Below are 18,295 nucleotides of genomic sequence, written 5' to 3'. Positions count from 1 at the left end.
ACAATCTTTTCAAAACTGTTCTAGATGAGCTGATCTCAGGGTTCTTAGAAAGGACTGAAATCTATCTTAGAAATATGTGTTTCCATGTCCCATGCAAGAGAAAAAAAAACAGTTCATTTTTTTACCAGTGGTGCGCTTATATTTAAGAGTACCCCTTCACATGATATCAAATAATATGTGGGTTTTTTTATGGCTAATATACAAGTCTGGTTCCCATGAGATTGTTTTGACAAGTTAACTCTTGTTCTATGTACATTGCTTGTATGTACTAACTTGAGACATCAAGATAACAGTTTTAATGAAATGCCAGTGCATTTATTACTTCATTGACAGGGTTATCAGTTTAGAAACAGAATGAAAAATCAGACACTCAAAACTCTAATGAGGAATGAAAAAATGGAGGTAAATATAGTGGAAAGACCCTATAGCAGGGCTTTTAATTAAATGATGATGATGAATCAGTGCTGATATATATAAAAAAAATAATAATAGATGTTCCAGCTAAAGATTTAACATTTAATGAGATGATGGTAACTTTTCTTTATTAAAAAATATCACACTAATATTTTATTATTTATCATATTTGACACTATACTTTTCATGTAATGTCAAACTAATATTTGCAGTTTACATTGTTTCAAATTACATGATAGATCCTAAGCGTGATACCACAGGATGTAAAAACCTGAAGATATTTTTATTGTCTCCTAGGAACCCTAGCGATATTATGTTCATTGATATGGCATAAGTTTAATATTGTTATTTATTTATTATTACTTTTTTAGATAAATTTTACAACTGTTTCCAACACAAAGTATTTCTATCCATTTCTTCATTTTATTTCAAGGGATTTTTTAATTGATTTTACTTATTCTTTTTCTGCTCTTCTAATTAATTTTTGCTTCCCAAATAATGTAATCCTTATCTAATAATGTCTCCCCTATGAATCATGAGACCTTGCCGTTGGTGAGGGGGCTTGAGTGCTCAGTGATACAGAGTAGCTGGACCGAAGGTGCAACCATATCGGAGAGGTATCTGTTGGGAGCCAGACTAAGGAATGATTCCTGAAAGAGGGCAGCAGCTCTTTCAGTAGTTATTAAGAGCGTAAGTCAGGACGACTTAAACGGCCATATCAACATCACTCAGTCCTCTGAGTACTGCGTAGCTGTAAGCAATGGAAAACTACAGCTGCTTTTTTTCCAAGAAAATGTAGCTCTCTGCATTTTCATATAGCAATGATGGAGGTGCCTTCCTTGGTAAAATATTCTGGAGGTAAACTAATCCTCCATTCGGATCTCCGGGTGGGGACTACTAGGGAGGGGGTAGGGGGTCACCAGAAAATTAAAAAATAACATTCTATGAGTCAGAGAATGGAATGTTAGAAATTTAAAAAAGGTTGGTAGGTTAGAAAATTTAAAAAGGGAAATGGATAGGATGAATTAGTGAGGTTCGATGGGAAGAGGAAGGCGAGTTTTGGTCAGGTGATTTTAGAATAATTAATATGTAAAACAAATTGTTAGGGATGTAGGATGTAAGGGGTATACTGAAATGAAACGACTAGCACTAGATACGGAATTTTGGAGAGCTGCATCAAACCCCAGTCGAATGACTGAAGAGAAAAAAATCTAATAATGTAATCACTTACCTAATGTTCTATATGGAAAGGCTAATCTTAGCAATTTATACGAAATTACAAGTAAAATTAACTACCTAAATAATTATACGAAGTTTTCATTTCATGATATACTAGTTGCACACCTACTAAGTAGTGATGGGTCAAACAAGAAGGGTGGATTGCCTGGCCACCATGGTCTCCAGACCTTACCTGGATTTCTATTTTTGGGGTTATGTAAAACCACAAGTGTATTCCATTCAAGTTCGAAATCTGGACCATTTAAAGGAAAGGATCATTGAAGCTGTTTCTTCTACATGGTGGATGTTCTCTGCCATGTATGGCAAGAAACTGAATATCATCTTGATGCGTGCAGGGCAACTAAGGGAGCACACATCGAAATCTACTCAACAAGTAAGAAATTTTGTTCTCTTTCATTTAATATATAGTTCATCGCTACAATACTTTGTTCTCAACCTATAACCATTTAAAACTCCACTATTATTACTACGGACACACTGTACTATTTAAAAAATCAAAAATACTATTAAAATAAAGTTTTACTTTAACAGGAAGTGTATTTTTTTATATGATGAATTAATTCATCACAGAAACTTTGAAGCCTGTACGTGGGAATATGGAAATGGAATTTTGAAGCTTATATAAAATACAATACCTTACCAGTATAAAAAGGATTTTTGATAAAAAACTAAATAAGAAAACCAGAATAAAAAAAAAAATAAGTAAGAAAGTTATTAAAGTGTTTCAAGTAGTGCCAGAAAAAAAAGAAAATTCATCAAAGTAATAACAGAAAAAAGTAAAAACTGTACCAAAAAATGAAAAATTATTGGGAAAACAGGAACGTGAAAATCTAGAAAAAAAAGCAGCTAATTTTGTTCCTTTTACAGAATAATGGAAAAAAATTGATGCTTATATTTTTTATTCATTCTAAAAAGTTTTTTAACTTTCATTTCACTCATCTCAGAAATTTTTCAAAATAAGTCTTAAAAACAGAAAATCTTTATATAACTATTATTTACAATAAAACACTTTTGTAATTAATAATATTAATACAAGGATCATTAACAAAATATATACAAGTATAGCAATTATTACAGCTTTCTTATAACTGATTATTTTATATAGATTAGCTGCCATGTTCCCAAAAAGATATTGAGCCAATTAGAGTATTTTCATACCACTTCACAATTAAGAATGTCATTACTTAGTTCTGTAACAGGGCGACATGCACATAAGGTGTTGTTTTTTTTAATTGAATGAATTTTTCAGTGGCAAAGAGATGAAAATAGATGATGAAACAGATAAAATTGTTTTAATGGACAAGCTGTATATGCATGTCAGCCCTGACGCAGACTTTAGTTATATGATTAAGATTTTTAAATTATGCCTCATCATAGATATGTTGCTGTAAACCTGATAGCTTTGAATGACACCATTTATACAAGAGAAGAGAGAATAGTTACATTCTAAGGAAAAAGCTTATATTTCTTGTTTATAGAAATACCAAGCAAACTTATATTTTTATAGGAGGTTGGTTTCCAACTGTTTTTTTTTTTTTTTTACTGGTGCAACTATTGAAAGTACATTTTCATGAAATATATTTTTCAGATTAGAAAACTATTTAGAATAGTTTTTATTACTTCAAATTTACACGTAACTGGTAATAAATGGCATAAAAATTTTTTTTAAACAAGAAATAGTAAACAAACTATAATAAAAGACTGATAACGTATAATGTGAAATTTAGGTACTATAACACAATGATAAAACTTAAATGTTTATAATTCACAGAAACAACTACCTAGCAAATAAACCAAGAATGCAAAATATTATCATAAAGTAGAAAGTAAAATATTATGTCAATGGTAGAAAGATAATAAAAATACATGCAGATAAAATGAAAAGTTACAGTAATTTGAAGAGATTACAGATAAAATATGAAAAAGGAGATTATGCTTCTTGGACAATTAAAAAAAATAAGAAAAAACAGGGTGACTATGAAAATATTTAATTGCTTCGTAAAATGTAAGAACAAATCTAATCGCTTTAGATAAATGGAAGAATTAAAATAAACTAGACAGACGAAAAGGAAGAGAAGATATTTGACAGAAAAATATTTAAAAACAAAATACAAAATCTACAGACTTTCCAGGAAAAACCAAGGGAAAAAGAGGAAAACCTAGAACAGAAACAAACTCAAAGTGAAAGAATGAATCGACAAAACATCAAGCTAAAAAACAAAATTCAAAGTGATCTCGTTTTGATGTGGACTATAATAGACAGAAACAGAAAAACCAAACAATATCTACAATATTTTTACATTTAAAACTGAATATGTAAACAAAAAGAATCTAGCACATCTAATTATTTTAATAGTCGAGTGTATAAAACAATATACTCAAACAAACCAAAATAATAAAAAAAAATTGTTTTCATAAAAGATATTCTATGTTAATCATGCCTAATCAATAGAAAAAAAATATATATACCTAAACATGTTTCAGAAGCTTGATAATTAGAGCGCAGCACCATTTGTAATTTTATAGAGAATAGTGTATGTACCAGAGAGTCTTTGTGCTGTTGAAAAGAGAACTTTTAACTTGTTAATAAAGTAATCTGTCTTTATTAATGAGATACAGTAGTGGAAGAAGCAAAATTACAGTGAAAAAAAATCAATTATTTGGTTGCATGGAAAACCACATTCACATATATGTAAAAACATTTAAACAGATTTTCAGCCTTCAAACAGTTAATTGCAAACAACTCATAAAAATAAAATTGGGAATATCGATTACACTGATAACAGAAGGAAAAATTCTAACACTCAGAAAGGCATTTAAATTCATTGAAGAAAACTGCATTCCTTTTTATAAGCATATTGACAGTTACACTTGACAGGAAAGCCACTATGGAAGAAGGAAATGCTCAAAACAGTAGCTTAGTTCTGATCTGAATTACTGTAGAATGTACTGTGCGTTTATAATTAAGTTCCCTCAATTAAAAGTATCTTGTAGATATTATCTAAAAATTATATTATCTTATAAATAATATTATCTTATAAAACTTAAAATGTTGCCTTAATATTCTATACTATACATGCCTGCCTATGTAAACATAATTCAATGTGGTTATAGTCTTTTTTCTAGCCAACTTTGGATCATGTTTAACACTTTTCTTAGTGTTGACTGACCTTTATCCTAAATTCTTTTGTTACTAATTTATATGTTTTTTATTTTGGAGCTTCTTCTTCAATAAAAACCCTCCCTTTTATTTTAATTTTTTGATTAATTTCTGATTTTCTAAGTCCAGAATTTCTATTCCTAGTTTGATAAGTCTTTTTTAATGTAATCACAATAAATACTTTTAGTTTTTATTTCTTTTCATAAAAGAGGAGTATTTTCTTTACAATTCTATTATCACTAATTTTAAAATATGTCCTATGAAAGCCGATCTCTCACGCATTTTTTTTTTATTTCTTTAAATTTTTGGCATAGTATTTTGTGGGGGTGGAATTTATATACGTATATTATGTCATTTTCCTTATTGAACCAAATATTTTCCTGAAAAATTTATTTTCTTTGTTTTGGATTTGTTTTAAAAGGCCCATATTTATCACGGTCAAACGTTCTGCTCATACAACACTTTTCGACGAATTACCATATCGAAATACCTAATTCTGCATTTATAGAGGCATATATTTTTTGTTGTATGTTTTATTTTAGATGATAAGCCGATTTAGTTTTCAGTTCTCTCTTTCATAGATAATTTCATTTACATTTTGTTTTTATCTAACTGGCATTTTTTGTTGATAGATTTAATACGTAAAACTATTTTTGCTATTGTTATTTATTTCATAAAAAAATTTATATACAATATAATAAACAAAAGAGACCGGTTAGGGCATATAGTTAGAGGAAGTGGAATCTTGACAACTGTCAAGTAGACAGTTGTAATCTGTAGAAGGATGAAGAAAATAGATTAGGTAAAGATCAAAAACTACAATGGGGCAGCTGGTAACAGGAATGGCTGACCCAGCGTTGGCATAAGGGACCTGCCACCAAGCAGAATACTAGATAATGATGAACAAACAATGTTAACTGCTGGACTGTGATCAATTGTTTTAGAGGCATGTAGTAAGTAAAGTGAAAATAAAGGACCAAAACTATACTGGGATTATTTTGTAGTAATAATTTTATGTGCTTATTATATTTACTTTATCATTACTTCATGTGTCTATATAAATAATTTAAATGAATTTTAACCACATAAATTCTAATCTTACAATTTATTTTATAATGACATGATCTATATATACAAAGTATTATTATTATTATATATTAATTAGAATAAAACAAATATTTATTTATTTAATTTAATAATAAAACTAATAACAGTTTTAAAAAGTATTCCAATTTTCATATAATGGGTAGAACATCTATGCCACCCAGTGTATCAATAAAATTCTTGTCTTAATTTAAATTTTACAAATGTAGTGGATTTTTCTGAAATCCTCCAAAACATCCTTACAAATTAATCCTGTCATATATGTTAGGTTTCACAAAGGATAAATATGAATGAAATAAACTAATGTATTAGTTTATATATAGTGATTCCAAGTTGCACAGTAATCTCACTTACATACATACATACACAGACACAAACATACACCCTAAATACATTACACTCCTTCTTGAGCAGTCATGTAAAAATAATGATAAATGATCACCACTTTGGTTAAGGTCGTCATAAACAAAATTGTTTATTTACATCAACCTATCCTTCCGATGTAAAATTTTTGTGTTACCCCATGGCTTTCTGAGTACTTTGGGTATAACTGTCTTGAAAAAATAGATTGTTTTGAGGTAGTTGCATTTGTTAAATTTCATTTTTCTATGTTTAATGGTTAAAATTATTCAAGGTTTCCCATACTCTATTAATAGCGTAATATATATTCTCTCTCTGCCTGTTTGTCTGTCTGTCCCTCTGTCTGCATGTGTGTGTATGTGTAAAATTATATTTTCATTTGTGATAGATCTTGCTGTCAATAACAAATCAGATTTTGGTGCTTCCAGGAAATGCTGCAAGATGAGAAATGAATAAAAAGTGGATGAAACTATATTTAATAAATCCAGTACTCATAAATTTAATAAAATATTGGTTACAGTTTTCCAAAATTGGTATTTATAAATGACTGATAACCATAATGGTTATTATTGCTTAAAATTAAAAATTGTACAACAAAAATTAAGTGAGTTTGTTTTAAATGCAATTGTTACATTAACAAAATTAGAGACCTTTGAATTAAAAAAAAAAAAATATGATAAAAAATTAAAACCAGCAATAAATTAGCCCGATATCTTACTAACCTTTAATTCATAGAGACTTCATTATCTCAATATCTTTATTAAAACTGACTGTCACTAATATCTACAAAGAATTTTTCTTGATTAATGTACAATATTATTATTATTTTAAATGGAATAGGAAGACTGTTGCCACTTGGTACAGTCTTTGCTAAATATTTTAATACTATAACTTTAATTTTAAAAACCCAATAAATAATTATGATAATATAGTAAATTTAACAAACGAAAAATATTAACACGTAAATGACAATATACTGTAAAAAATAAACTATTAAATTCTTTAGTAACATATTCCATATTTATTTTTGAAATAACACTTTTCAACAGCAAATGTTACATTGGACATTGTTTGCTGGTACAGTATAAAGGTTGTTACTAGATTTCAGTAAAAATTCCAGTTATGTGTTGAATCAACTAACTGTCAGTACCAGTCTAATTTGAATATTATTGTTGTTAGTCGCCATAATCATAATTGGATGTAGGCAACCTGATCATGAGTCAAAGTCACTTCCAATAAACAGCATAAAATTCCAAGAATAACTTACATTCAATTCTAAGTTAACTAAGGATTGTAAGGACCCTTTGTTCACAGAGTCAAATACACTACTGCAAATCAACATTCCAAGTCCATTGTAGTGGAGATGATATTTCGCACTACAAGTGACACTTTTATCTCTTCACCATCCACACAGACCGTGTGTACAAGTAACATCATCACTAACAGAGAAAGTCACTCAAACTGATATAGTTTGTATCTCAGTTCCTTTAAAATTATAATTCTTCTTTTATTACTAATAAAAAGTATATTATTATTATTTTGTTAGAAAGTTGGAAGTTTAATATCTAGTTTAAATAATGTGCAAAGAATTACAACAAGAAAATTACATGCATGCAAGGCACTTAAAAACTATCCAGCTAATACATGCAATTTAAGCAGTAGCAATTTTTTTTACAAATATATTGTTAGTTATAAAAAAAAAAAAAAACAGATATGTACAAATTCTAATCTGTATGATTTTAAAATATATATAAAAACTTGGCATATATACATGTAGTTAATATATCACATACAATGTTTCAAGAGAAATCTGAGTATTTTATAATGAATAAAAAAAAAACAGAACTAAACAAAAACATCTTTTGATCATAAATTATCAATATTTGTTTTTAATGAAAGATTTAAATATTCATTTAATAATTTAAGCCCGAAAAATAAAATTAATGATTTTATTTACATAAAGAGATCTAGAAACTACTAAATTTTATTACAGTTACAAAAAGTTTTTTAATTTAAAATATGAGGCAGCTAAAATGTAATGTACATTGGAAGTAACAGGAAAACAAAATCCCACCCAAAGCAATAGGTGCTGCTGCTATCTTGCAGTTTAATTTACCAACTACTAAGGCTCTAGTGAAGTTGAAATTTGAACCTATTTCTGACCCTCCACACTCAACCCACTGGGATGGGCTAATTGTGAACTCATCATCGCAAACCAGCTGATTTGAAGTCAAAATTTCTAAGGTTCAAGTGCTAATAAAGGCAGTTATTTTTATACAAATTTGAATACCAGATTGTGGATACCGGTATTCTTTGGTGGCTGGGTTTCGATTAACCACACATCTCAAGAATGGTCGACCTGAGACTGTACAAGACTACACTTCATTTACGTTCATACATATCACCCTCATTCATCCTCTGAAGTAATACCTTACGATGGTTCTGGAGGCTAAACAGAAAGAGAAAATGCATATTCACCAGATTTGGTGTCCTGCAAACTTCATTTGTTTTAGCAATTACAGAAGCATATTAAAGGTATTCATTTCACCACTGATGATGAACTGAAGGATACAGTGAGATCGTAAGTCAAGGAAAGATTACCACCATTCTTCACTGACAAAATGAGAACACTGGTTCACTTTTGCGAGAAATAGGTAGCTGTTAATGATGATTATAAAGAAAAATAAATGTAAGTTTTTATAGCAAATAAAAGGAACTTTTATGCCACATTTGTTTCATTTGACTACCTTTTTTTCAATTGCGAGTTATGAAATAGTGTGCATTACATTTCAGTAAGTCCTCATATTTGTTTGATTATTTAACAACCTTCAGGTACCTATTGGTGAAAAATTATGTTGGATTAAATAAAAAATGTAATTAGATTTGAGAATACATATTTTATAAATAAACATTTTATTTTAATAAAATGTATTCACTGATTACCTTTAAAAATTTATCTAATACTTATGAAAGGTTTTTAAATAAATCTACAAAAGGGCTGGCTTTAATTTCTGAAGGCCATACTTTGGCTGATTAAAACTTGCAAAAGTGATAACTATCTAATTTAAACCTTTTGAAATTTAATAAAATATCTTTTAATTATAACAAAAATTTATTAGTTAATTTATACAGCTGATTATGTTAACAAAACCAACACAGAATGTTTCACATCACTATGAGTTGTAAATACAGTCTCATACATATAAGTAAGCACATGCAATAATTTTAATAAAAAATAAATTATGTTAACATAAGAACAGAAAAAAGATGATAAAAGAAAAATGAAAACAGAATGATAAAGTTAATGTTTTATATATATATATATATATATATATATATGCACAAAAAGTGAAGGTGAATTATTAATGTTATCAGATCCAACTTGAAAGAAATAATAAATTTGGATAAACTCATTTCTATTTTAAAGCAATCAGTCTATTAAAAATATTGATAAGAAATAAAAAAAATACAGAAAACAAAATGAAATTGACAAATATGTAGTTTAGCAACTTAATTCAGAGAATGAAATTATAAATTACTTAATTTTCTGATTTTGCATAATAAAGTGTTATTACATAAAATTTAACAAGTCCATGTTTTTAAATCAGGTTGTCAGGTTTATTAAAATTTTATTTGCCATAATAGGCAATACAATTTAAACATTTATAATCAGCTTATGCTAAATAGTAATCTATTTCTATTAATACATAGAAATTTAACTAAATCCGGTTTGCGTTCATTCAAATGGGGAATATATAAATAAAACACAAATTTATTGTTAAAAGATTGAATTAAAATAATAAAATTTTGTTTAGCATAGAAAAAATTGAAAATTACACAATTAATGTCGGTTTTCCCATTATTTTATAATTAAATAATTGATTTCAAACTTAAACAACAACTTATACAAGATGTTACTTCATAAATTAACTTTGTCATCTAACAAAACCTAACCTCAATAAAATACTTCCAATAATAATCTACACATTAAAAATAAATCTGATTAAAGAAATGTATTAACGTAATGACAATTATGTGATGATGTCATTATTATAAAGACATGATGGTTAGCTATGATGATGATTCATAATCCTTTATACTTAGGGAAAGAAAGTAAAGTTGTAATGAATTTTAAGCATATGTTTATCAGTGACCTTTATTCACTGGGCTTTAATAAAAAATAAAAAAAAATATTAACATTTTAATTAAATTTTTCACTGTTTTATTATATCGCATAATTAGTGCTGTCACATACTTCAATATTATTCCAAAATAAAATATTTTCTTTTTATAATTATGATACAGTTTTAGTAATTTGTTCACCAATTTAAATGAAAATAAATTTTTACAGGAAAATGTAGATAATGGAAGTACATTTTAATACACAATAATGGAGTCTGAATCACCATAGATTTCCACTTAACTGGAAATAATAATAAACTTAATAACTGATTTGGCCAATAGAATAATGAAACATCTTTTGGTCCTTACACCATAATCAGTTTTAATTTTAAATTATTATAATTTTAATAATATTTAATGTAAAAATTAAATGACATTTTTGAATTTGAGTCTATGAATGTAAAATTAGTATAGTCATATAAATATATGAAATTTCTTTAAATGTTAGACTGAACTCAAATATGTGTGCCATTCATATTTGATGATCCAAAATTTTACATGTCTTTTTATATAATATCTAATATATCTTGCTTTTTATTTATCTCCGGGACCATCCTCCGTTAGATATTGCTTCAGAGGATGAGATGAATGCCTGACTGGGATTTGAACCCGGGACCTCTGGATGAAAGGCCAAGATGCTACCACTCAATCCACAGAGGCCGGCAAAATTTATCTTTCCTAATATTTATTATAAACTAGGAATTCTGTAAATTTATAGAACTGGTCTTCATGTATTACAGAGGGAACAAGTACTCTGGATTTAGGCAAAAATTAGATGCTAAATTTCTTTTGACCAGATAGTCAAAATGAAATCTAGGGCTGATTAAGTAAGTATAAATTTTCAATATGCCAGTAATTACATTCAAAATTTTAGTCAAATTTTAGATCTGTGCTGAAAAATGTAGGACTACAGCTTGTTTTATAACAACTGAGAGGGTAGCAGATGTACAGAAAAGACTTTTTTTAATTATTAGTAGGGTATAAGTTTTTAGTTCTGTATCATATGGAGAGTGATGTCAATTATCAAGAATGGGGTACTCTGTAAAACAGATAAAAGGAGATAAGCATCTTATAGTTGTATAAATTACTTCATGGTTATACATACAGCAGTATTAGAAACATTAGGCTGAATGTACAGTTCAGAAACCTAATAAGTATAAAATTTTCTATTTTATTTATTAACCTAAAATTTCTCCTACTTCCAGATGTATTACGATTTCAAATTTCAAATCACAAGTATTAATCTCTTTAATGGGAATTCCATCATTAAAAATATATCTTTGATACAATTTTATTTTTTTAATCAAAATTTCATGTTATTCACTTAAATTTGTATTAATAATTTTATTTATTTTTAATACCCTTATAATTACAATTTTCTAGAGATTATGTGAAGAATTTTAAAAGAATTCTATAAAATATGTTAATGTTTTAAGATTGTTCTACTCCATACATCTCTCTCCCTGTTCACTGGTTTTACTAGTGAGAGATGGCAATGTGCAGGGAAGTACAAGAATCCTGATTAAAAAAGAAAATTAGTATTTTAAAAACTATTTTCTATCATTTTAAAAACTTTTATTTTGAACTTGTGATTAAATAAAATTTTTAATCATAAAATAATTTATGTACAGGATAAAATTTATTTATTTATTAAAGATAATTTTGTATAACATTAAGAGATTTTTCAAAATTTTATATACTCCTTTTATATTTTCAAGTCAATGTCTGAAAACGTAAAGTATGTTTAAAACTCTCTCAGCACATGATCATATGCAGTATTTACTTAATTTTATTATTTTTATATTATATATTTTTACATTTATTTGTCATTATATTATTTATTTTATATGTAATATTTTTATATTATTGTACGGGAGAAAATATAAAAAACTCTACTAGAGAAAATTCTGTACAATTCATATGATACTAATTCTAAATTGATGTGAAAACTTCAAAACATGAAGACTAATTAAAAATCTACAGAATATATCACAATACTGCCTTGATGAACGATCGGTCGATCATTCATAATTTTTTATAATCTACACAAGTTATGTTATTCTACAATAATTTTTCAGGTTTTTGATATTTAGTACAATAAATTACAAAGGTTATACAATACAAGTAGCAAAGGTGTATAGTATTCTTTTCAAAATTGGAAATACTGGTTCAAAATCAGTAACTTCTTTCCAAATTCAATTCTATAAATACCTCGATCAGATTTTGTAATTTTTTATAACTGATGAAGGCATAATTAAATCACTGGACATTAATTGTAAGCTATTTTAACACATTTTACTAATATGTGTATAAATCAATATAATGTAATTTATACATTCACATAACCTACGGCATTTATAAAAAAAAATATATTTGAAAACCGTGAACTACACACAGCGTACCAAGCGTACACATATTCACAGAGGTAATGTCACTGATAAATAAATAAACAATTAAAAGATGTAAGACAGTTTTACATTCTATTTATCAGCAATCATAAATTTAAACAATCATGCAAAAATAAAATATTTAAAGAATTATTTTCTTACGTAAAACATTAATGTCATATGAAATATGACTTTCGTTTTCTTCTCTTACACCAACGCATTCAAAAAAACCAGCATCTTTTGGTGATAAATTCATTAATATAAATCCTTCTCTTTGTGTAAAATTTAAATATAGTCCATTTTCAGTTCTCCCAAGCGCCATCTTTTGCAAGCCATAACACCCATAATTATTAGTAAGCAATGATATCAATCACCAATGATTTTTTATATTATAGATAAATATGACATTACTTTCCAAACTGTATTATCTCAATAACAAATGACTATCTATAAATGCTGTTCTTGGTTAAAAAGCTGTGCAAAACATGTATGGTTAGTTAGAGGTGATGGTTGGTTTAGAAGTGTATTTTTATACATCATACTATTGAGATTGCAAGAAAGGTTGTTCCGACAATTACGTGGATAACATGGAACCCTGTTGTTAGAGAGAATGATGACCCGTAAATTGAATCTGCTAGTGTGAAGGTTGATTGTTGATATTCTCATTTTTGTAGAAATGTAAAGTACAGTCCTAGAAGGATAGTTAGTATTAGTGATTTATTTGATATTGATAATTTGTTTGATAAGATTCTGTGGTGTACTCATGTTACTGTAATTTCTGATGAAATTAGGATAATTGTGTTTAATAGTGGGATTTCTATTGGATTAAAGGATTTAATAGATTTTCGGGGTCAATTTATTCCGATTTCAATTGATTGTGCTAATCTTGAGTGGAAGAATATTCAGAAGAATGACAGGAAAAATATTATTTCTGAGATAATAAATATGATTATTCCTATTTTTATTAGTGATTTTACTTTATTTGTATCATTTCCTTGAAATGTTGCTTCTCATGTAATATCTCGTCATCATAATATTATGGACATTGTTGATAAGGTCATACCTACTGCTATAAGGTTATACTCTTTTGTTTGAGTTCATTTAACAGTTCCCGTTAGCATTGTTATTACATTTATCGATAAAATAATTGGTCATGGTCTTTTTGTAACTATGTGAAACGGGTGATTTTTTTTTCATAAGGTACTTCTCTAGAGTAAAATGTTACAAGGATTGCAAATACATACGCTTGAATTATTGAGATTGCTGTTTCAAATGCTGTTAAGATCATTTGAATCGGTATAGTAAGTATTAATATTTTCATTGATGTATTTCTTAATAGTGTTATTAGGAGGTGTCCTGCAATTATATTTGCTGCGAGTCGAACAGCTAGTGAGATTGGTCGAATAAGGTTTCCTGTAGTTTCAATTAAGATTATTATTGATGAAATAGGGGAGGGGGTGTTCCCTTTGGTAATATGTGTTTAAATATTTCATTTGTAAAGTTTTTTCATCTATATGTTGTGATTATAATTCATCTTGGTAGTGCGATTGATATTGATACTACTAAGTGTCTCGTCGATGTAAAAACATATGGAATTAACCCTAGTACATTTCTAATTATGATAAATATAAAAATTGATATCGCTAATTAGGATTTCTTTTTGGTGGGTCATTGATTTAAATTCATTTATTAGTTTTTTTCTATTATTTTTATTATTATATTTATTCGAGTTTTTAGTTCAGTATCATTTTGGTAAAATTATTGTTGTTATTAGTATAATTATTCAATTTCTTTGTAATAATTTAGTTGCTGGATCAAATGTTGAAAAAAGTCTAGTTATCATTTTCAATTAATGTTTATTTTTATTTTTTTGGGGGGGTTTTTATATTTGTTATGAAGAATAACTTTGTTATGTTCATTATAATTGTAGCTGTTGTCATTATTAATATAATGTTTCATATTATAGGGGACATTTGTGGAATCAAGATGCACATTATATGTATTTTTTATTTGACAGTTAAATGCTTTCTTTAAACTAGCGTCTTTCATTAAGAGTATTCTATGTTTACTATATTTTTAAGAGACCATTACTTTCTTTCAGTCGCTTAATGTTTATTTATTTTTATGTTTTTATTCATTTAATAAATGATTTTATGTCAATTCTTTCTACGGTAATTGGTATAAATCTGTGGTTTATTCCACAAATTTCTGAACATTGTCCAAAAAATACTCCTGGGTTTTTAGTTATTAATCTAATTTGATTTAGTCTTCCTGGGATTGCATCTATTTTTACTCCTATTGATGGAATTGTTGTTAAGAGTGGATTACATCAGATGATGATACGATTATTCGGATTTGTGTTAAGAATGTAATAATTATTCAGTTGTCAACTTCAATTAGTCGGAATGAAGTTAAGTCATTTTGTGGTTTCATGAATGATTGAAATTCTATTTTTTTTGAGTGAGTATTTTTATATGATCAGTATCATGGATGTCCAATTGTTTTAATGGTGATTGATGGTTTAATTATTTCTTCTATTAAATATAAAATTTTAATTGATGGGATAGCGATGAAAATTAAAATAATTGCTGGCATTGTTTCTATTATTTGATTTTCTGTTAGTAGGTTATTTGATAATTTATTTTCTGTTATTGTTATTATTATAATTGTTACTGTTATTGCAATAGATAACAAGATCATTATAGTATGATCGTGGAAATTTATTAGTTGTTCAATAATTGGTCTAGCTCTATTTATTATATTAAATTTTATTCACGATGAGATTTCTAAGGAAATTATTTTTTAACTTATTAATGAATTTTAAGTTCATGGCAATTTTCTGCCGCTCTTAGAATGGCTTTGATACTGATGGTAGTTCATTAAATGAGTGTTTAGGGGGGGGAGTAATAAAAAATTATTCAATTGATGACGATTTATTGTTTTTGAAGATTGTAATTCGTTTGAATACTATCGACTCTCATATGATGAATATAAATATTATAATTCTAATTGTTGAAATTAAGGATCCTATTGATGAGATTATATTTCATGTTATGTAGTTGTCTGGGTAGTCTGAATATTGTCTTGGTATTCCCGCTAGTCCTAGGAAGTGTTGGGGAAAGAATGTTAGGTTTACTCCGAGAAATATAGTTGAAAATTGAATTTTTAATCATTTTTTATTTATTCTTATACCTGTTATTAATGGGAATCTGTGAATAATTCTTGCCATAATAGCGAAGATTGCTCCTATTGATAGAACATAATGGAAATGAGCTACTACGGATAACGTCAATCGATGAGTTAGCTAGGATTATTCCTGTTAATCCTCCAATAGTGAATAGAAATACAAATCCCGTGGATCAGATTATTTGAGGTGATTTTTATTTTTGTTATTCCTTGCATTTTAGCTATTCATCTAAAGATTTTAATTCCTGTCGGTACTGCAATAATTATAGTCGCAGAAGTAAAGTACGCTAATGTATTGGACTTATTATAAGAAAAAAAAAACCATACTTAAAATAAATAAAAAAACCAAATAATAAAACCGAACTAAATTTAAGTCACCTCTTATATAACCAAGACTATAAAATAAAACACAACCTCTAATTAAGAATACAAAAGACATAAAAAAAACAAGAAATTCAATCAAAAAAAAAAATTAAACTCATAGAAAAGGAATTAAAAAAGGTTTTGTTTACATATGAATTTTTTGTTTGTTAACAGTTATAAGCTACAAGCATTATGTTTATTCTAAGTTTTTTCAATTTTTTAATTCAACTCTTTGTTACTGAAATAAAAGTGATAGTTCTAATTTAATATTCGTTTAACAATCATTAAAATTGTCTCGATGAATTTTTAAAACTGCAGAACATTTGAATTGTTAGGTTGACCGCTTTGTAATGATATAGAATAATTAAGACAAACAAATAACCTTGTAATTTAATAATTTTCTGTGTATATTTTTTATGATGTTCACAACATTGAAGAAACAGCATTATTAGTATATAATCTAAAAATGATTACACAACTGTATCTGAAAACAAAACTATTGTTTACGGTTACTTATATTACTTAAAGGTAGGTTAGAAGTAGGTTACTTAAAGGATAAAACAATAAACGTTAAAAAATACGTTGAATAGAACTACAGTTGACAAAAAAGACTTATTTTACATTAGCAGACATTAAATATTAATATTAGCCTAATTAACTTACGTGTATTACAAACAAGTAACGAATATCAACGATCGACGATTAAATTACATTCATTTGCAATATTTTTAACTCAACCAACATAACTCCCAAACAGATGATTACGACAAATCAGTCGGACCGACGATACCAACATGAATTTTAGCAGTAATGTAAATGCTGACATATATAAAATGACTTTTTATAGTACAATTTCCAAAAAAAAAAAGCAAAAATTACATTACAAAACAACGTTTTAAATAGTTGAAAATAAAAAGAAATGAAAAAAATTTTTAGCCGACTTACCGGTATTGTATAAATGTGTGGAAATATACTCACAGAAGACTTTATATCTGAAAGACTTTATAACAGACATTTTATATCTGTTAAATGTTAAAAAAACTCGACTGCCAAAAAAAATGTCCCGGCCAGAGCAGATCATTACACGAAAATGAAAAGTACAATTCCAGAGCTCCTAAATTTCCGACCTTTGCCAATAAATCCGTGAAGGCAGTATATCAATATGACTTTCGTTCTTTTTCCTGTTTAGCCTCCGGTAATATTACGTATCAGATAATTTCAGATGATGGTATATGTATGAGTGTAAATGAACTAAATGAACTGTACAGGCTCTTTCTCATTCCTGTTTAGCCTCCGGTAACTACCGTTTAAATAATTCTTCAGAGGATGATATGTATGAGTGTAAATGAAGTGTAATCTTGTACATTCTCAGTTCGACCATTCCTGAGATGTGTGGTTAATTGAAACCCAACCACCAAAGAACACCGGTATCCACGATCTAGTATTCAAATCCGTGTAAAAATAGCTGGCTTTACTAGGACTTAAACGCTGGAACTCTCGACTTCCAAATCAGCTGTTTTGGGAAGACGCGTTCACCACTAGACCAACCCAGTGGGTTCTTGTACAGGCTCAGTTCAACCATTCCTACCCACACATATGCAATGGCGGTTGCAGCATTTGCCGTACACTGGCGACCGCGTGATTCTGCCCAAATCGATCCCTACCTTGTTTAAAATGCCCGTAGTATAACCTTCCTGTTGCCTATATCTTGGAAATGACATTGTTCATTTCGTTCGATGTAATTATTTTGCTGCATCGTGAAAGATTGCAAAATCGCTTTGATTATTTCGTCTCTGTTCATTTCGCAATCAATTTGCACAGTAGCGTATAAGTATAAGTATTTGTAGCGTATAAGTATTTGTTTTATTCGAATCGTCCTTAATAGAGTTCGCCAGTCAGC

At 27.9% G+C, this 18,295-nt stretch overlaps 1 protein-coding gene across 2 annotated transcripts in view; it reads right to left on the bottom strand.

Moving 5' to 3' along the window:
• The window catches only part of LOC142332843 (uncharacterized), a 72,794-nt gene that overhangs the window by 37,771 nt on the left and 16,728 nt on the right, over nt 1-18,295 (bottom strand). Inside the window, exon 1 of one of the 2 annotated variants that reach the window (XM_075379489.1) lies at nt 17,059-17,138. The exons of the other annotated variant lie outside the window; for it this stretch is intronic. The gene's annotated coding sequence lies outside the window, so the exon portion shown is untranslated. Of the gene's footprint in view, nt 1-17,058; nt 17,139-18,295 lie in introns of those variants that run through there. 2 annotated transcript variants of the gene reach the window in all.

Source organism: Lycorma delicatula, chromosome 12 (assembly GCF_047948215.1).
Source record: "Lycorma delicatula isolate Av1 chromosome 12, ASM4794821v1, whole genome shotgun sequence".
Taxonomy (NCBI): domain Eukaryota; kingdom Metazoa; phylum Arthropoda; class Insecta; order Hemiptera; family Fulgoridae; genus Lycorma; species Lycorma delicatula.
The sequence above is the reverse complement of the archived record's forward strand: the minus strand, read 5'-3'. Positions and strand labels throughout refer to the sequence as shown.